We start from the raw sequence: 23,128 nt of genomic DNA on the forward strand, positions 1-23,128 counted from the left end.
TTGTACTTTCCAAATTTGCTCGCCTTAACAGGTTGAGGACTGCACTTGCACATTTTTTTAAATTAATAGACTAAATTTATGTTGAAATTTTATATATATTTTTAAACTATTTTTGAAAATTATATATCGTAAACATATTTTCAAAGAATTTTGTTAAACGTTAAATTAATGTTTTAGATTTAATATTGAATGTTTTCTTTTTAATATTAAACTTTTACCTTTCAAATTGCATATCAAAATTTATATTTTTATTTAGTTATTTGTTTTATTCTAGAAACTAAGTTTCATGTTTTATACTATTTTTGAATTTAAATTTTTTACAAATAATATTAACATTATATTTAATAGTTATCTCAAACTATTGCCCAATGCCCAGAATTGAACATTTTAAATTTAATTAAATAGAATTAAGTGAAAGTCTATAGTCTATAGACTATAAATCTCTTTTTCAGGTGGAATTTTAAAATGATTAAGTAGATTTTAAAAACAGACCCGAAAAGTAACACGAGTATGGTGACGTGCCAGAAAAAATGGCAGAAGTTGTGGGACCCACTTCATCTAAAAATAGGTACCATTGACCATTGGATGAACAAAGATCAACGGCTAGGGTGGATTTTGGCCCGAATGTGGGAAGTAAACAGACCCGAAAAGTAACACGAGTATGGTGACGTGCCAGAAAAAATGGCAGAAGTTGTGGGACCCACTTCATCTAAAAACAGGTACCATTGACCGTTGGATGAACAAAGATCAACGGCTAGGGTGGATTTTGGCCCGAATGTGGGAAGTGAACACCTTTTTGAGAACTTCGCCTGAATTGGACATTTTAAATTTAATTAAATATAATTAAGTCTAAAAATCTCTTTTTCGGGCGGAATTTTAAAATGATTAAATAGACTAAAAATCAAATCGAAAAAGTGACACGAGTATGGTGACGTGCCAGAAAAATGGCAGAAGTCGTGGGACCCACTACATCTTAAAACAGGTACCATCGACCGTTGGATGAACAAAGATCAACGACTAGGGTGAATTTCGGCCCGAATGTGGGAAGTGAACACATTTGGGAGAACTTTGCTCGGAATTGGACATTTTAAATGTAATTAAATATAATTAAGTCTATAAAGCTTTTTTTTGGGTGGAAGTTTAAAATGATTAAATAGACTAAAAATCAAACCCGAAAAGTGACACGATTATGGTGACGTGCCAGAAAAATGGCAGAAGTCGTGGGACCCACTACATCTTAAAACAGGTACCATCGACCGTCAGATGAACAAAGATCAACGACTTAGGGTGGAATTCGGCCCGAATGTGGGAAGTGAACACATTTGGGAGAACTTTGCCCGGAATTGAAACATTTTAAATTTAATTAAATATAAGTAAGTCTATAAAGCACTTTTTCGGACAGAAGTTTAAAATTATTAAATAGACTTAAAAAATAGACCCGTAAAGTCACAATAGGTACCTTGGTCCCTCGTCCGTTGGATGAGCAAAGATCAACTACTTAGGGTGGATTTCGACCCAAATGTGTGAAGTGAACACATTTGGGAGAACTTCGCCCAGAATTGAACGTATTACATTTAATGTCCTCAGAATTTATACTGAAGTAGTGAATGTTTTGTCCTTCGGCATCGAATACTTATTAATAATAATTAATAAAATTACAACATGATTCTTAATGTCCTTGGAATTTATATTGAAGTAATAAATGTTTTGTCCTTCGACATCGAATAGTTATTAATAGTAATTAATAAAATTACAACATGATTCTTGATATTTTGCCATTTAGGTTTTACTTTTCTACTTTTTAGAGTTTTCAAAATAAGAGACTTGTAAATCATAATCGTCTTTCATTTCTTGGATAAACCTGTAATTCAAGGGAGATTCGGAAACAACTACTAGAATGAGGAATGCAAGTTGCAACAGAGACTGTCTGCGTCAATCTAGTGAAATAGAAATTCCAATTTTTGGGCAAAATCTAGAACACCTACATCCTGCCTTTTTTGCTTTTGGTAATCCCGTGGTCCAATTCGAGGGTTAGCATTTTCAGGTTTTTATCTAGCATTATTTTGAATTATTAACAATAATAGTGATGGGGAAAACAGGAAGCAGTAGTTCTACAAGAAGCCAAGTGAAAAACAAAATGTACCTAACTGAACTGGTTAAAACACCAGGTTTCATTGATGAATACCATGATATTTATGACCCTGCTATCCATGGTGAAAAGCGTATCATAGATATTAGATATACATTGTCTAGTAAGGCGATGGATGCATCCAGGGCAAAATTTACTGTTTTCAACCCAATGTTACAACAAAAAACAAATAAAATCGCATTGTGGGATGTTGGATTGGGAAGCATGGTGCTACTTGAAGTATTCCCTTGTCAATAAAAATACAAAAGAGGAAATTCTATCCATAAACGAAGGAGAATTTGCTCATTTGTTGAATTTAGGATTTGAAGCCCAAAACTCAAATGTCCAAATTGACCTAGGAAAGCTGGTAGAGAATTATGAGAGTCTCGATCCAAGTTGCAGAGATTCATTTATCAAAGCTCTAACAAAGATTGGTATTGGTATTGTGTTGGATCATAATCATAAGCCTCCTTATGATTCTAAAATTTTTGTTCCATGGGTTGGGGATACTATTTCCTTGCTGTCATTTTCCCTGGGATTGGAAAATGATAGGGAAGTGGGTGCAAGCCTTCTTGAATTGATTTATAATATCCATTGTGCAGGTCAGCCAGTAAGATATAATTTTATTGAGTACATTGTAAAATCCATGCAAAAATAGTTACTAATGATCAAAAAAGGTTCCTGTAAGACATTTAGGTTCTCATCCTACTTGTGCTATCTCCTTCTATCCAAGTATCGTGCAATATTTGAGCCCAACAAGCTTCAAATTGTGAGCTATAAGATTGATGAGAAGACTGGGAAGAGAACAGAGTGTCCAATATATGATTGGACCCCAAAGATAAGGATGCATGATAACAAAAAGAACTACAACCATTTTGTAGACTTCTTTTTGGCACCAATGTATAATGAAATTACAAGCACTCCAATGCCTAGGTTGCCTGTGTCTTGTAGAGATTGCATTCAACTTGGAAGTCAAATAGAATTGGCTGACTGGTTCTTCATGGAAGAATTCATTGTGTTAAGGTTTTACGGATCGACAGTAAAACCATACAGACTTCCAATACATGTGACAGAGAGGGTATTTGCATTAGAGTATGTACGGAAATTGGAGAGCACAGATAGACACTTCCATGGTCAGCAAAAGAAGAGCATATTTCCTTCCTTGCCTTTCTCATGTGGAGGGTTCACATTTGAGAGAAAAGCATTCATTGTGGCACATGATTTCTTAACAGTTTTTAACTTTGTTGATGAGGGTCTTTGGCAGTATGATCCAATCAGTGTAGTTCAAGCAAGGCTTAAGAAAAATGGGAACTCTTCAGCGTTATGTCAACATGAAAGTAATCCATTGCTAGAAAAGCTTAGAAACAAGGACTCCTGGGATGAGGTTAAAAAAGAGATGGAGAAAATTGTAGTTGACAATAACATTTCAACAGAAGAAATTTCATCACAAATTATGGCATTGCAAATGCACAGAGAGAGGACAACCGAGGAGGGCCACGGCATCCAAAATAGGAGGTCGTACAATTTCTACCTAAAATCTGCTAATCCATCTAAAAAAACTATTCCCAAATCAATTCTGCATGAATGTAAAGAGAATTATTTCACTCAAACCAAAATAAATGATTTTTGGACTATGAGGAGGAATCTCGGTGAACCAAAGACAAGTGCAGAATTTGAGAGCATCGACAAGGATGCAGAGTTTAGCAAATTGTGGGATATGGAGCATGGTAGGACTGAAGGTGATGATGATGAGCATGAGGTTGCCATTGAGCCCCCTCCAACAACTACTACAGTCCCTAAAATATTAGGTGGAGTAAGCGAGTCAATGAAAGAAAAATATAGCAAAGGGGCAAACCTTGTGGAAAAAATGGGTTTTGAAGGTGGTGGTCTAGGTCCCAGAGGAGAGGGCATTTGGTATCCACTTCAGGTGCAACTTCCATCACAGTCAAAATCAAAAGGTCCTTATAAACCAGTCATTGGACTTGATTTTTCAAATTCATCAGGGATAGGTACTACTCATTACCCTCAGGGTCCACCTACATTTGTTTCAAGTTCAGATCCACAACCACCACCACATCATGGTATTCCCATTGGTGGTGAATCAAGTGCCACTACCACTGGTGGGGAATCTGGGGATAGTATTCCTATCAATGTTCAGTCAAGTGCCGCTGTGATTGGTGGGGTTGGCATGGGTACTACTATTGATACTAGTTGTCTTGGTGTTGGAAAAGGGCAACAACAAAAAATCTCTCGCAAGAGGCCACTAGAGGTAGATACTCAATCTCATACTATTGAGAATCCTATATCAAGTGCCACTGACACTACAAATCAATCATTTGTAGCTTCAGATCACACACCTCAAAAGACTATGAAAACTACACATGAAAGTGTCAGTGGGAGTGGGATAGCATCAGGAACTATTGTTGGTAATCCTCGTCAAGTATTAGTTAAAACCACAGGAATAAGTGGAACTGGAGCCTATGGTATTCCTATGTCACCTTTCAAACATTCAACCAAATTTTCAATTTCGTGATTACTATGAAAAATATGAACACACAACAAAAGAAAATAAAGAAAAAAAGGAAGCATTTCATAGGAATTCCGTGTCTGAAGTTGTAAACGAACAACCTGCAAGGAACAGGGTATTTCCAACATATGACCCATAGAAAGATATGATGGAGTTCATGGTTGTTATGCCCCCGGACACATCTAAAGATAAAAATCCACCACACAGTCAGATAGATCCCTCTCAATTTCAAGTTAGCACCCTCCAAATGGATTTTTCCAAAGTACATAATGTGGACAAAATTAGTGTGTCAAAAAGGACTAACGAAGTGGTCTACACTTCATTGCTAAAGGTGGAGAGAGAAAAAAATAAACTGGAGAAACAAATAGAAAAGTTACAGGCAGACCTGGAAAATGAAAATTCAAGGAGGAAAGCAGAAGATAGCAAGTGCAATGATTTATAGAAAAGGATTAAAAATTCGGGCTCTGTAGTAGAAATTGTAGAGTAGGAGAAGAAGGATGCAGAATTGAAGGACTTGACTAAAAAACTGGCTAAAAGCAGTAAAAAAATTATTGAGGAAAAAGCCGATTTTCAAAAATTATACAAAAGTTATGAGTCTGTTACCGCAGAAATGAGAAAGTTATAGGACCTATTGGATCATGGGAAGGAAAAAGAAAAACATTTGCAAGAGGAAGTAGAGGAAGAAAGAAAAAAATGTGCTCAAATGAAAGAAGACCCACACAATGCAAATGATAAAATAAAAACTTTGGAGGATAGATTGAAAGACAATATGAAAAATACAATGAAGTATATACAAGAAAACATTTGGCGGTGAATAATGTAGAGTAGTGAGAAGTTGTGTGAATGGTTTCAATTGACTGAAAGTATGAGACAATTTTTTATAAAAATCAAAGGGCACTATGAGAAGAGCACACATGTTTATTCAAAAGAGGAAATGGCAAAAAAGATTCTGAAAGTAGTCTACAGTTCTAGTGATAGCTACTTGGCATCCAAGGGAATTAAGAGCCACATTGATGCAACAGTTAAGACATCATCTATCATTCAAAAATGCCAGAAGCTAAGGGAAACATCAGAAGTTATGGACAGTTGTGGAAAAAAGATAGTGAAGCTACAAGAAATGAAAAATAATTTGATTAAACTTGGTTTGCCTAAGCTTGTTGACACATCAAATAAATTCATTAGAGAAGAAGCTTACAAAAAAATCATGGAGATAAAAATGAAGTCTGATTTAGACTTGCTTCCAAAGGACACAACTCCCAAAAGCTTTCTAGAATTCATCCAACCATTTACAACTCTAAATACGGTATTGGATGAAACAGTGATGTCAAGTAAATCTTATAAATATGGAATGTTGACGAAGTTGGAGTTGACTTTCCATAGCTTACAAAATATTGACCTTCCATCAGACGAAGAGTGGAGCACCCTACAAAAACTGGCATAGAATTCTTAAGAATCATAGTATGTATTGCACAATTTTCTTCTTTTATTCTTAATTTCAAGGTTTTATGTTTTTTCTGTTTGCTATTTTGCTAATCCAGCCTATGAATCTATGATGCACTGGCTAATGCTATTTTGCTAATCCAGCCTATGAATCTATTTTATAAATAGGAAAAAAACAGCACTCGCTATTGCTATTTTGCTAATCCAGCCTATGAATCTATGATGCACAGTGCAAAACTTCAGCCAGTAAATTTGTATTCTCAAATTCTCCCTTGCTTTAACATTTATGCATTTCTCTATTTCTGATTAGTAGGTTTTAGGCACTACTATTATCTATGTTTAATTTGTCATGGCGTGAATTAATATTTAATTTTGAACTTTGTTTTTTGAACATGAGACATCAAACATGTAGCAGATGTTAAATTGCTAATACAACCTGTGATGGCCATATAAATATGTGCTGAGTTTGTGATTTTGATGTTCAATGTTCACATGTTGCAAACTTGCAATTCGACCTGAAGCTGTTGTTGCTCCCTTGTTTCTATAAAAGGGAATTCAGGGTCATTTGCAATTTTGCAAAGGGTTCTACTTCTGAAACTTTGTATTCACTTTTGCATGGACATTGGAGAATCACACAGGAGTTGTTGTTGCTCTCTTGTTTTTATAAAAGGGAATTTAGGATCATTTGCAAAGGGTTCTGAAACTTTGTATTCACTTTTGCAATTGGTATGGAGAATCACACAGATTGGAATTTGGTGTATTGCTATTGAATGAATTGTATCATATGGCTATATTTTGAAAGAATTAATGAAAATCTAAGTTCTCGACATGTGTATTACTATTGAATGAATTGTATCATATGGTTCTAAAATGTATCACACAGATTTGAGACTCAAACATGTATAAATAAACAATAAACATCTCTGTATCAATAAACACATTATGGTTTTTTTTTATTATGCTATTTTAAATCTGGAAATAGAAAGTTGAAAAATATAATTACAAATCAATATTAAATTCTAATTGCAAAAAGTAATATGCTTTTGTAATATGAATGATGATACAGTAATAAGATTAATAAATACCAATCTCTTATTGTTACAGTTGCCATTCATCCTCATCAAATTCAGTGCTTTCTTGATTCCCGTCTGTGGTTTCTTCACTTTGAGTTTGAGTCTGCATATCTTCGCCGAATTGCATCTCAATGCTACCAGTAGCTCCAATAGTCCCACTGGCACTTTGGTTTGAAGTGTTGCCCAAACCTCTTCTTTCACATTTGGACCTCCAGATTTGTAGTGCCCTATCGTAAGGAAAAGTGTGGACATCATACCTAGATGTATAAAGCCTCAAGCAATTTTCCAAATTTTTGTCTAGTTTGTTTCTTAGATTTGATTTTAGGATCCCCAAAGCACTGGAAACTCTCTCATCTTCCACCGAACCCAATATCATGGTAAGACATAAATCAACAAGCTTCACATATTCTGGCATTGAATCACGCAAGGTTTTGTTCTCAGCTATATATTTCCAAACCCTTGTTATCGATCCCTCTTTGTGGGGGTTATCCATTTTGGCATATTGTTCTTTCATAGTGTATGCAAAATGAGATGATTTCTCTTGAAGATGAGTTTCATCTAATATTCTATTTATAGTTACTCCATTAAATTCTCTGGAAATGCAAAATTGTTTTACCAAAGTCAGTATCTTACTTAGAAAATCAAATGCACTATTGAGGCTCCAATAATGTGGAAACACAATAGACATGGCTTCGAGTAGGTTGTCAGGAGGGAATATGCTTCTAATTTGCGAGGAAAGATCATATGCAATTTTCTTCACAGAAGTAGTTACAATCTCAACAATCTTGTCAAAATCTTCCTTTGTAACTCTTGCTAGTTTCTTCTTGGGGCACTTTCCTGGTTCGTCAGGGTCGACCATGGCATAGAAGTGCATTGGTATCTCAACTCCCCGTACATTGGCACATACCTCCCCATCTGCACCGATTTGTAAAAAGTTATCAGGATTGTTCAAATCTATGAGTGTCCACCACTTAACAAATTTTTCATCAGATAGTGTTGGTTGATTTCAATAGAGATTGTCGAGGGCCAGGCATGTCATCTTATGTAGCGTAGCATATTCTGCAATATAAAGAGCTCTTTTTTGGGCAGCCTTCATAATATTCCTCATTTCCTCTAGCATGGGCAGAAGAGCTGCTAAAGTTAAGAGTGTCTCTAAATTACTTAACCTGCCAAGAAGTTTTGAAAATTTTGGTTGATCTGATTCGTCGTGAGTTGTGTGAAATAGTCCAGGATGGATATTCTGAAAACACTCGATGCACTGAACCATCCAAAGAGATCCATCTGGTATCATTATCCTTGAGAAGCTTGTTCCCATCAGTTAATCCATTAGCAAAGTTTTGAAATTCCATAAATCGCTTGGGACTTCGACAGAAGTGTGAGTAGAGCTCTCTGATTAAAATTTCAATTTTTTTAACCGAAGCAAACTTGCTCACAATTTCAAAAGCTAGATTCATTCCGTGAGCCATGCAGTGAATTGCAGTAATGTATGGTGCAAATGAAGTTTCAATCTTTGTACAAAGTCCATTCTTGTGACCTTGCATTACTGAAGCTCCATCTGCTCCAACACAAATAAATTTTTTGGCTACCGTCATATCATCCATACCTCCATATTCAATTAAACTTCTCATTACTAGTTGAAATAAATTTTCCACTGTCTCACTCTCCTTCATTTTAGCAATAGATAGTAGATGAGGTTGGCGGGTATGATTCTCTACAGTATAAACATGCATGCATACCCATGAAGTATTGTCTACTGCGGTAACTTCGTCTAAAGAAAATGCAATGAAGTTTGACTCTCTTATTTTTTCCTGTACATCTTCTTTTTCAACCTCAGCAAGACAAATTGCCCATTCCCATCCACTGTTTACTGACTAGTGTCTATTAGGATAGTTAGGAACTTTCAAAAAGTGTAATAAACCACTAATTGATGGGATATCTGTCATAGCACGCCCTCTACTCAAAATATGAAAAACAACGCTTAACTGAACAACTTTTCCCAGTTGTTCTATTTGCATTGCTTTTCCAAAAACAACTTCAATAGAACCTTTAACTTCAGTAGGCTTCGTCTGTAGTTTCTCATAAAAATAATACTCTTCGGCATTCCTCACATGCTTACATTCATCCTTTGTTTTCCATCTTATCACTGATTTTTCAACCCCGTCTATCATTTGTTTTTCATAAACTTTACCCATATGCTTTTCTATGGTGTCAAATTTTAGTTGCAACCTAATTTCCTTGTTATGTTTCCAAGTGCAAATCTTACACCTGCATTCTATTGGAGGCTCACCTTTAATTGGATTCTTGACTAGTTCAATGAATGGATACTTTGATGCCCAATTAATTTGAAAATTCCTCACTGACATATCCCACTCCCGATCCTTTTTTGATTGTGGTTCACCCTTTTTTGATATGCCTATTCTTTTCCCCTTCCGTGCATTATCATCAATGGCATTATCACCCAAGTTGATTATATCATTTCAGCTAACTTGGGTATCTACCAGATAATCTTCTTCAAGATCATCCTGATCTGAGATATTAGGTTTGCTGCCATCTTCAACATGTGATGCAGGTGGCGAATTTTGTACTTGTGCTTGTGATGATGTACCTTCCTGATTTTCACATCCAATGCCAAAGTACGAAGACAACGTTTTGCTTTTTGTTGGCCCCTCCTGGCCTTCCCCACTTGCAGGTTTCCTACCCCTCTTCCTGTTCGACATCTCCAACGAAATAAAGGCTGCCAAAAAAATATCAACTTGCTGAAGAAGCAATAATAGGCTATAATGTATAATATACCACTTCAAAAATATGATCGCTCACCTTTAGGCTTTAGGTCACTAGCAGTCACCAATACAGTCAACGACTCAACAACAATGATTTTCCTTGGTCTGAAACTTTGCTATTGATCAAAATTCAGAGCCTAGAACCCACCAGATTGTGTTGAGATATTGAGATAGATATGATCTTTGCATGTATTTATACCAATCCTTATATGGTGAATTCCGCGGGAATTTTATATGGTCTACAAATATTTGGTGAATCCCGCATAACTATAACATGACTTATGTAATTTTCGAGGTGATTATAGGTCGTCCAAATACGACTTATGTAATTTTCAAGGCGATTATAGGTCGTCCAAATAATAGCTGAATACAATATAGTTGGCGAAAGTTGGGGTGAATGGAGACACGCATCGGCAAGATGTTAGGCAAATTGGGTCCCCCTGGCTAACAAATCTTCACATGCCTATAGGCGAATTAAGGTCATCTTTTAAGGCAACCTCAGAGAGTGTAGGCGAAACAATTAAATTTACCGTGTGTCCACCATATATTGTATTGGTGAAATCATCGCATAGAAACATTTATTTGCATAAAACATATGGTGATCGGGCCGTGACTATGACGGAAATTGATAATGTTCTGGCGACATGGCCACCCCCAAACGGTACAAAATATTCGCCATTTCCGACATGGCCGACGTGAAAAATTTGCCATTGGCGAATATTCGCCACTAAAGTAAACTCTGACCACCATTATAAGATCTAAGAAATTTTAATCTCTTACCTGTCTCATTTTCAACTAAGCTTCTCCATTTCTTAAATGTTTCAAAAACATCATATTTCTGCCTAAGGAATTAAATCCAAACCTTCCTAGTTGTATCATCTATGAATATAACATAATACCAAGAACCACCAAGAGAAGATACTAGAGTTGGTCCCCACACATCTATATGCACAAGCTCCGACTTTTCATCTTTTGTTTGCTTCACATCCCTCAGAAAACTAACTCTCTTTTGATTTTCATACACACAACTTTCACAAAAATCCATATTAATGCACTTCAAACCTAATAAAACCTTTTTAGAATGAATTACCTTCATACCTTTTCAATTCATATACCCAAGTCTATCGTGCCATAACGTTGTCTCAGAACCTACAACAACTGTTTTAGTCTCTTCCTATGAACCCACAACAACTATTCCTAAATGTGTTTGGTTTTTCTTTGCAACAACTAAAGTAGAAGGAACAATATGACTTGTACAAAGATTAAGGTTCCTACTTTTACACCTTTTCTATTGTCAAGGAACCCTTTGAAACCTTCCAATTTTTATCATTAAAAGTAATTGTGCAACCTTCATCACCTAGTTGCCCTGCTGAAATTAAATTCCTAGTTCGCCTTGGAATGTGCCTTACCTCCTATAGTTGCCAATGATTCCCATTCTACAACTTAATCTTAATTCTTCCTTTTCCAACAATCTAACAAGGTTCATTATCTCCCAAATAAACTAGACCAAAATCCCCTTAGACATAATCAAGAAAATAACTTCTATGGGGTGTAGCATGAAATGAAGCCCCTAAATCTAAAACCCATGAATCATTCGCATTATCTAGGGAAAGAATCAAAGTATATTCTTCAGATTTATTACTTACCACATTTGCCTCCTTATTACCTTCTTGTGTGTCTCCTTCTTCATTCTTCCGAGACCAACAGATGACCCGATTTCCCACAATACTAGCAATCTTTCGGTCCTCTGGATTGGGATCTCTTGTACTTTGATTTTCCTCGTGACTTCCCACAACCTCTAGAACATTTTCCTCTCTTATTTGGTCTGCCCCTGCTTTCCGCTTTTGAAACACTACATGATGTGGATCCACCTGAGCTTTTCCTACGAATTTCCTCACTCTGAATAACACCAACAACATCATCAAATTTTAGGGTATTTGAACCAGAAACAAAGTTACTAACCACTATTACCAAACTATTCCAACTTTCAAGCAAATAACATAATATCAAGAGAGCTCTAACTTCTTCATCAAAATTTACCTTTAGAGAAGTCAACTGACTGGTAATCATATTAAACTCATTTAAATGATCTATCATAGATCCACCTTCAATCATTTCAGATTGAATAGTTGCTTCATGAGAAATACCTAATTTGAGGCTGAGCGTTTTTCATAGAATTTAGCCAATACCAACATCACTTATGTGCTAGTTGTTGCTTTTGTTATATTGAATTCTATAGATGGTGTCAGGCACAACCAAATGGTTCCTAGCACCTTTATGTCCAAAATATTCCAACCCTCATCACTCATTGTGCCTTTCTTGGTTGTTCCTTCCAACAACCTCCATAAATCCTTCTGGTAGAGATAATACTCCATCTGCATCTTCTATAACTGATAGTTCTGCCCATTGAATTTTTATACCTTCAATTTTACCTCATCTTGCCATTGCTCCCACTTAACTGTGAGACTCCCAGTCAACCCTGAGATCTTCTTGTAGATGATAATCGAACACAACCAGCTCTAATACCACTTGTTTGGAATTGCATTTAAAAAATTTCAATTATATGCAGATAAATATTAAACACAGGAATGAAAAACACAAAAATAATAATAGAAAAGAGATAATATATAACGTGGTTCACCCAATCTTCGGGCTACATCCACTAAAGAGAGAGTCCAATATTATTATCTAGTAAATTAAAATCGATTACAACCAACAATCCCCTTGCAACTCAATACCATTCCAAAGTGCTACAAAATTCTCTACCAAAAAACCCTAACACTTGGCCTTTTTATCAAGACTTATGTTTGTTAGAAAAATAGTGCTACAACATGTCAACCAATAGAAAAATAACACCCGATGCCTTTATTAAATAATTGTAGACACCTAAAGTTGTCCTCTTTAATTAAATAAATATTTTTATTTATTTAAATTATCTTTCTCCTAAATTAAATAAATATTTTATTTATTTAATTGACCCCACGTCCTCTATTAATTAAATAAATCCTTATTTATTAAATTAATTCATTAGATTTTTCCTCTATGACACATGTCACTTATCTCTTAATCTTCCTCTACCTACCCTTTAATCCTAGCCGACCATTTATTTTTTCACCTTTTAATCTTATCACTCCATTTTCTAAAGCATCTTCTATACAAGATGATACTTTCATCAGCATCAACCTTAATCAATGCATCTAATCAACACTTATAGCAATGACATTCCTATAGAATGATTTCATTTCTGAGAAAAGTCTATGTGACTTACACACCATCCAATCCTCATATTGCTCCTTCTTAAGTATTTTCATAACGACAACAACAACCTCCTGACTAACCCTAAGCAAAACCTTACCATCTACGCCTCTCACACATCTCTCAACAAGGTCATATCTATTCATGCATTCTAGAACCAGCTCAGGACATAACACTACTGGGGGGAAAGATGCCGCTTCCACTAACCCACTATCCAGAATCCTCTGCATTACGGGAGAACTAGTGGGATTTCATGCCCTTTCATGATATTCGTCTAGGTCTACTGATGGCAGAAAAGTGTCCCCCAACTTAGGCAAGGTACAAACTAACCAAGACCTTTGGACTATCTTAGGCAATTTAGGTCTCATTTTGAATTTACTGATAGAAAACCATAGCAAGGAAGACGAAATGAACCAACTGAACTACCAAACAAAGCTTCCAATTCAAGAAATCACAGTGATGAGAAGAATATTTTGAACTCACCTTTCATGCAGAGCTTGGAATCCAAAGAGACAAGAACGGAAAATATCGCCTGTGCAAATCCCTTACAATCTTGAAAATAGGCTTAAAAATTGATCACATGATTTGATATGATTATAAATGCATGCTTATCTGTGCCAAATTACTCCGAAGAGACTTAATTCTGACAATTCATTAATTACAAGTCTTTTCCCTCCATATCCTTCCCTGAAATAATTATTCTCAAGTACGACTCTTCATCGTGACTCATTCCCTCGAGGTTCACCTTTTAAATCCAAAATTTCCCCTCCATGTTGATGCTTCACCACTTTTATGTCCAAAGCTAACAATCCTTGAACTTTGAACTTTGAACCCTCTGAAAAGTAATTCAAAAGTTCAATTTCAAAAGAACAAAACAAGGACAAACCAAGACAAAGACACCAAAATGTCGCGGCTTACCTATTACAAGAACAAGACTCAGAAAAGGCTTGACTTTCTCAACTTTGAACCATGAGCCTTGAAATTTTTGAAAAGATTCAATAGTTCAAGTTCAATGATAATAGTTACAAAGACCTTTAACTCTCTTAAAAATAAAGTCGTGAAACAACATACTCCACTTGAACTTAAACCTTGAACTTAGATGAGGTTCAATTAAGAGGTTCAGTTCAAGAAAAACATAAACAAGACAAAAACTGAGAATTACATAAGCCCAGGCTAAATAAACACACCTTATTTTAAATAATGTGATAATGAAAATGCCTCAGGAAAATAAGGAGGGTAACAAAACTAATGAAGGGTCGGTAGTGCAACCGGTATGTTAGTATGTTGTTAACTAGAAGGATTCCCACCGAGAAAGAGAAGGTTGATAGAGTGTGTGCATAAAGCATAACTAGCAGGACTCCCACCGAGAAAGAGAAGGTTGACAAAGTGTGTGTTATTTTAGTGAGCAAAGATGACATATGAAAAAGCTACCAGGACATATGTCAAGTTGAAGAGGTATCCTCTCTTCAGTGAAGTCACATCATTACCGGCAGGTGACATAGATCTTCCTCCACCAATGTTTAGCAATTGAAGTGCAGTTGTCTATTCCTCCCCTCGGGTAAGTGGTAATACCTTACTTATCCAATAATTTACTTAGAATACATCAAGACTCTCCAAGATAAGACAATCAGAGTAAGAAAAGGCAAGTGATTGGATGCATAGACCGGTTGACTATTGTAGAAGATGAGGAAGCCTCCTAAGGTTTAGATCACAGATGTGCACTGGATCAGCATGTGAAGACATGATGTGCTACCAAGGTAGATAAGGAAGAGTTAAGATGGTGAGTTTGCCTCCTTGGCAAACTGGTTCAGAAGAGAACTATTTAAATGAAGATAAGGCTCTATAGTTGTACACATGGAGTTATCGGTATATAGATGGAAAGTGGTGTTGCCAAAGATGCATAACAGTTGGAGATGGATGACATGAAGATATCATGCACATTACTGGTATGAAGGCAAAAACTTGTCAATCGGTAAACAAGGTGGATACCATCATACAACCAAGTGAACAGAGAGACAAAAGTGAAGTGCTCTCAGTCTCATGAAGATTCACATAATGAGTCATCCTAGATTGCTACTGAGGACCGGCATGGTTGATGACCGGGCTGACAAGATCCACTGACACAAGGAAGGAGAAGCCAAGAAGTTTAACTGGTAAGGGAAGAGATACCAGCAGGGTTAGAGAAATGGTAGGGAAAGAGGGATCGGTGGTATGATGCACACACCAATTGTGTGTAATTTGTTGGTGACCAAGTCGGACCGACTTGGTGAGATAAGGTGGATGCTGACAAAGGTGCCATGTGGAGTCAAGGTGGTGGACATTCATATAGTGGTAGATAGAGTGTGCACCGATGAGGTTGTTATAGAGTTGGTCAACATTAATTATAGACCTCGTAAATCATGGGACATATTGCAAAGGTGTGTGGATCGAGGAACATTGAACAGAGGTGATTGATGGGATGCATCAATCGATGCAGATTATCTAGGTGCATAATGAGGTTGGTGATGCAATCTGCAAAACCATTTATGGTGATTGATCTTGTGCCTTGCCGAGGGATTGTCTGTGTTTTCTAATTTTATCAAACATGCCTTGGAAGGAAGAAGATATGGTAGGTGATGCCTAATTGCTTACATGGTATTCATCCTTGTGCAGAACGAAATCTGATTGGATCTGATTGACCTCGTGTTCAGAAGAAGAAACCCTTGTACACCAAAAGTTTGAAGTTGTGTTTTGGCGGGAAAGCTCAGTAATAAGAATGAAGGTAGAAGGCCATATTGAATGATGTTGAATGGTGAAGGAGAGTGATCCTAAGAAGAGAAAAGAGGAGATAAGATTGAGAAGAGTCAAGGAACTCAGCATCTGAAGAAAAGAGATAGCAAGGAAGGTTAAACTGGTGAGAGGTTTTAACAGTGGCTTAACCAACACGATCAGATAAACCAAAAAACTGCAAAGTGAGTTGTAGAGGTAGGAACCGACAGTGTTCATTCCAACTAGAAGGTAGTGGAGAGTGAAGCAGTTGAATGTATGTATGGGAGAGAAGATCCTGTAGGTAGTGAGAAGAGAAAGGATAAACCGGTGAGTAGAGTAACTGACAATAGGTATATGTTTAAACTATTCATCCAATAGGCAGAGGTAGAACCAGTATTTGTAGTAGCAAGTGAAGGTGAGTAGAGAGATTGAGAGAGAGATAGAAGGAAGAGTAGAAGTCAACTAGTGAGGCAAAGGAGGTGAGAAACCGACAGGTTAAAGTGTATGCAGTAGTTACAAGATTCACTTGTAATTAGACTATTACTTTTGTAATTGATTATGTACAAGATAGATCACTGAGTTGGAGCTTGGTGCCGGGGTTGTTGCTCCTTGGGCTGGTGCCCTAAAATCAGGGGTCGGTGCTCCTTGGGTTGGTGCCCTAAAGCAGGAGTGGTACTCCTTGGTTTGTTGCCCTAAATGTTCTAACCGAAGGTTTTCATTATGAGGCTAGATTGGAGCAGTAGACTCCAACAACACTTCTCACCGAGGTTTTTCCCATCTTGGGTTTTTACTTGTATATACCGGTGTTATGTGATGTGCCATTTGTATGGTTGAATTGTGTTGTCTAGTTTTATCTTATCGGTAGGTTTCCTTGGCTCTTAGGTTCGTAACCGGTAATCTCTCTTGGAGTTAAAAGGGGTAAGAGTTTTGGAAATCACTGGTTCATCCCCCCTCTCTGTGGCATCCTATATTCAACATTCCCCACATAAATCACTATGTTATGGTTTGAATGTTATTATATATCTATTTCTATTTTCTCTAACTATTGTGATGATCTGTTAAAAAAATTGCATTACCCTCCTCTCAAAGTTAATGTAGGAAGTTGTTCCAATACTTAACTTCCTTACATGTCATTGGGTTAAATGCCACATAGGCTGCTATTATCTTGAATCATCATCTGCGATCCCAAATTACCCATGTGGTAAAAGCATCTTCAAGTGTCTCTAGTTACTCTTGTTATCCCACACAACACATTAGAGGAGTTATCGACTCATGCAGGATAAGAACTTCCTTTCTTCTTGTAGTGTTCCTTTACTTATGTTAGCTCGCACAAAACTTTGAAGAAGTGTTGGACTCATGCGGGATAATAATCTACAAGAGACACTATTCTCTCTTGTTAGCCCACATGACACTTGGTGTGGACTCTTAACCCATGCAGGATAAGAGAATCCTTTTCTCTTCATTGCATGCCTTTACTCTTTTTAGCCCGCGTGACTCTTTGTGTGGCTTCTTAATCTATGCAGGATAAGGGGATCCACAATCTTCCCCTTAGATTCTTATCATGTGTGCCTAATTACTTTGGTTAACTATAAATGTGGGATAAGGGGAGGCTGCCATGTTCCACATAAATTATGTTATCCTGCATGACTTATTTCACTACGGCGTGCATGATGTGGGATAGTGTGTGACACAATTTCCTTTTCTTATACGTTATCCAACATGACCATCAATCATTCACTTCTCATGTCATGGGATAGCGAAGAACATAACCTACCATGTTATTGATATCTTTTAATGCATAACCGAAATGACTAACACATCATGTTATTGACCTCTCAAGTCACATAACCATCATGTTATTGACAACTTAGCCACCTTTTGCAGTTTCATAGAATGCGATAACCTATGGGTTATACACAACTGCAAATTTACTTCTTGTAACTGTTTGTGACCAATACAGTGATAACCTTCATGTTATTCACAACTACAACATTATTTTTGTAGATTCAAATGAGCTTTCTCAATGCCTCCACCACATTATTGACCTTTTCCCTCTTCATCCAAATGTTTGGCCCAATATAACATTCCATGCTTTCCTTTTGTATCTCCTTATGCATATAACACAATGTGTTATATGATGTGTCATGTTATATGGTGTTGCCACAATACTTATGCACTTGGACAACCTTGTTTTCTCCATGCAATCATAGCACCATGGCCTTTGTCCTTAAATCACCTAAAAGTGCAATATCAGACTCCATTGTCCTCTCTATCTAATTTGAGGCCATTAACTTCATGCATATTGATTCAACCTTCACAACTCTGATAACCTAATGCAACACCATATCAACTAATCTAATCTTCCTATGGGGCATTCGTCATCCTACATCTTTGTCCAATCTAATGTCTTTGCATGCCTTTGTATCTCTCTACATCTCCATCTAGTGGGTGTCCCGCAAGTCTTTGTATCACATTTTTGTGGGTGTTAATTTGTTCCTCTGCACATTCCATGCTTGCCTTATTCTCTAGGACACATATAATCTCTATGTTGACATCAGTCAACTCAGTTATGCACATACACATGTTGACATCAATAACAAGCTCAATGCCAACAATGGAGTGATCTAGCTGAGGCTTTCATACAATATGGAAATAAATGTGTCAGTGACTACTTTGTGCAACACTAAGAAGAAAAATGGGGAGTCCTTTGCTTCATTTTTATAGTGATGGAGAGGTCTTGTTAGTTGATGCTCTTGTGATATCCCACAAAATAAAAGGGTAGAAATGTGCACTCAAAATGTCAACAAAGATATTGGATATGAGCTAAGAAAATCTTATTTGTCTACATTTAAGGAAGTAATAGAAAAGGGATTGGCAATTGAGAAAGTCCTTATTGAGCAAGGCACCATTAAGCTATTCAAAGAGAACAAAGAAGAATCAAATGGGAAAGACAAGCCCCACTTTTGGAACAAGAATAAGAACACAGTCAAAGATGGGGTAGTAGATGCAGATGTTGTAAAACCAAAAATGACTTTCCCTGGTGCAAGTTCATCAAATTCAAACAATCAAGTGAATACTCAAAGGCCATCAAAGCCTCAAAGGAAATACACTCCATTGGGAGAGCCAATTAAGATTGCATTCAAGAAGTTCATTGCAAATAAGCTTATAACACTACTAAATAATCCACCATATGAACCAAAAGTAAAACCTGCATGGTGGAATGACAATGAGTATTGTGAATATCAGAAGAGAAAGGACACACAACTGGTAATTGTCATAGATTTAAGGATGTTATACAAGATCTTATTGACAAGGGTGACATAGAAGTTGATGGTTATACATCCAATGAAGAACATGCAATGTTTAAGGAGCCATTCCATAAATATGATAAAGGAAAATCCTTAAAAAATAACCAAGCTAACTATGCTAAGATGTCGTATGATTATGACTCTACCATTAACCATATTTCAATGGAGAATTATGTTTCCACCATTATCATAAAGGACAAAACTCCCAAAGGTTATACCCAAAGGAGTAAAGTTGTTTTAAAAGGCATTGTACCATCTTCTACATCCTCTAAAGATAAAACCTTTGAATGTAATGTCATAACCCGTTGAGGTAAAGTCATCTTTCAAGGTGTTCCACCCAAGACCATAGCCTCATCATATACCAAAAATGAGTATGACCTTGTAGATCAATTAGGGAAGACACCCACCCTCATTTCCATCCTTGAGATCTTGCGTATATCCCCTTCACATAAGGCTACTCTTGACAAAACCTTGAGAGAAACCTCTATACCCACTAATCTGAACATGGACCAGTTTCAAGCCATGGTGGGATACCTTTCAACTCCGCATTACCTTACATTCACAAAAGTCGATAATGTCTATATATGCGAACAACAAAATGCACCTCTCTAAATTGAGGTCTTTCTCCACAAAACTATATCAAACGAGTCTTGATAGATAGAGTAGGTTTGAACATTTGTACATTGAATACTATTAAACAATTGGGATATTCTAAACAAACTATAAATTCAAGGAATAAGATCACCATTAAAGCTCATGATGATGAAGAACATTCATCCAAGGGAACAATCACCTTACCTCTGAAAGTTGGGCCAGTTGCGAAGGATGTGGTTTTTCAAGTCCTTGATCTAGATCTTACCTATAACATACTCTTGGGATGTTCATGGATACATGAAATGAGAGCAGTACCATCAACATATCACCAATGTATAAAATTTCCTCACAATGGAGTTGAGGTGACAGTAAAAGGTGATCAAAATTTGTTTAAATATTGCAACAACCTATGATCAAGAACAAAAATAATAGTCCCAATCAATCAAGAGGCTATTCCTTTGTAGCATATGTTGATCCAGAATATTTGAAAGCTTCCTCATCAAAGCAAGCAGAGCTAAAAGAAAAATTCAAGCTTAAAGACATGGGATGTGGCGAGTATATCTTTCATGTTGATCAACTCCCACTATCTCTTAAAAGATTTTTGTCAATGGGAACAACCTACAAATAATTTTCAATATCAAGGAATTGGGTGTGAGCCACCTAGTGTTGTGGCTACTAAGTTTGAATACAAATCTCCTCTAGTGGTGCAAGCAGCTCTTGATATCAATAGTCCTAAGAGTGGTTCTAACAAAGAATCTGTTGAATATATCACCAAACCTCTTGAGAACTCATATAGCCTTACCATTTCATCCACTCATTCCATTTACACTCCTCTCTTAGACTTGGATCAACAAGAATTAGAAAAGCCCTTACTCATTGGTGATCCAAAATCAAGCTTTGAAAAAAAAAATCTAAAATTCAAAAATAAACCGAAGTCCTTCAGACCAATTAAAAATCAATGTCAAGGATAAAAATCCTATGAAGAAAAAAGAACAAGAGTTGATCTCCCATAACATCAAAATAACTGGGGGCAAAAGTTCTAAAATTTTAAGTCAAAAGGTATACTTATTGATCCTAAGTCTCCATCATGCCATGCTACTTTCACTTCTTTTCGCAATCATAAGCCTCCATCCCTCATCCACTTGTTCCACACATCCATCCCCTTTTGGCAATATATCACATCAATGTACCTTTAATGTAACTTCCTTGAGGGAATTTGTTGTCAAGGATGCCCAAACTTATTTAGGTGACATGCATATGGGCCTACACAGTTCACACATTAGTAATTCCACCTTAGTTCTTTCATCAAGGAAGACAATAAATGGAGCAACACATCATTTAATCAAGGAACGATGCATCTACAATCACAAGATAAAGCCTCACACATTTGAGGTGGGTGACTTCATTCTCAAATAAAATCCTAAAAAATAGCAAGGTAGAGAAAAGAAGGGTGAGTTCAAACCAAATTGGCTTGGCCCTTACGTCATCACATAAGTCTATGAATCAGGTGCATATAAGCTCTCAACACCAAATGGAGAACCTTTAGAGGATCCCATCAATAGCATGCACCTTTGCAAGTTTTATACATAGTTTTTTAGAGTATCCCAATATCAAAAATACAAAAAATAAAAAATATCAAAAATACAAAAAAAATAATAAAAAAATAAAAATTATTAGTTGGTGAAAACCTGGTAAGCAGGGGCCTTGTGACAAAAAAAAAATTTAAAAATTGAAAAAAGTAAAGAGAAATAAATTTGTCCAATGGTGAAAACCACTCTGGTGGTGCTCTAGGCAAGTACCATTGTGAAAATCAAGCTACCGACGCCATGTGTAGAGACTTTTCTCCTCCCTCCTTCAGAATTCAATCTCATCCTTTCACTTTGTATATACTCACAACTTACCATCCCATAATAAATTTACCCATTCCCATCATGGCTTGTTATTGATCTACCTAAGATTGGCTCACCATTAATAATAAACCCCCTCTTCACACTTTTCTTTCATAATAAATCAGCTCCAATCTATAGTTGGGGCAAAATCCTAAATCTAGTGATGGAAGTGGTACACTAAGCATTGCATGTTTTGAGGAGTATCGCCTTTTCATTCCTCTTTATTTTCTCACACAATCCACAAATTAAAGGTCATTTGCATCACCAATCCGCAATAAAGGTATCAATTTCATGGATTCAGTCAATTTCAAATGAGACACAATCAACTGTAGGATTTCAACCAATCAAATCTTTCAGTAGACTTTGGCAACAAGAGGGTTTTCAGCATTATTTGTCCTTTATTAGGAAAACAACATTGTGACCAAATCAAACATGTTAACATATGTGGCAAGAAACACAAATAATTTGAGGATCTCATTGAATTTTAGTGTCAATTCTTGGTTTTCTTTTGATTTTATCTTTTGGTGACATGTCTTTTAGCTTTTCTAGGATGTCTCTGAATAGAGATTCTATCTCCAAGATGTCTTTGACTAGAAAGGCGAGGATGGGGTATGTTCACCTATTTTTGTTGTTTGTGGATTGTCTCTTAGTATTTCTATGGCTTGTCCAAGGATATGAGGACATTTTGAATATAGTATGATCTGGGTCATTCCTTATTTGTGACTGTCTAATCTCCATGCAAATGGGTACAATGACTTTCTTGGTCGAACCTATACCTAGATTGTCATAACCTATTTTCCATAATAAAGCTCAATGATGATAATAGCACAAGAATCTCTTTTCACTTCTATATCTTCTACCTTCCATCCACCTTCCTCTATTGTCCCTTCCTAAGTCCATGGAGCTTGCTATCATATTGTAAGGAAGTTAAGTAGCGGAAACAACTTCCTACACTAACCTTGAGAGGAGGGTAATGCAAAACTTTTTCAGATCATTACAATAGTTACAGAAAATATAAATAGATATAATAGCAATCATACCACAACACAATGATTTACGTGGGGAAAACCCTTTCGGGAGAAAAACCCCACCCTCCAAAAGTAGCTCAATATTTTATTCAGCAATCAAAAACAGATTACAACATACTTGCAGAGCAAGCTCTTCGCAGGAGTACCATTAATCAGAGATTCAGAGGCAACTCAATAGCCATAAGACTCTTACACACAACCTCTATCTCACACACCTCATAAATAGGAGATACAATACAGGAAACCGTCAAACGATATTACAAAACCATGGGCTAAAACCACCCAATAAGGTGTAGCCGACCTTATCTCCCTTCTAGATGCCCTATGACATGTTAAAGCACACATCAACACGTGTCGC

Source organism: Cryptomeria japonica, chromosome 3 (genome assembly GCF_030272615.1).
Source record: "Cryptomeria japonica chromosome 3, Sugi_1.0, whole genome shotgun sequence".
Classification (NCBI taxonomy): domain Eukaryota; kingdom Viridiplantae; phylum Streptophyta; class Pinopsida; order Cupressales; family Cupressaceae; genus Cryptomeria; species Cryptomeria japonica.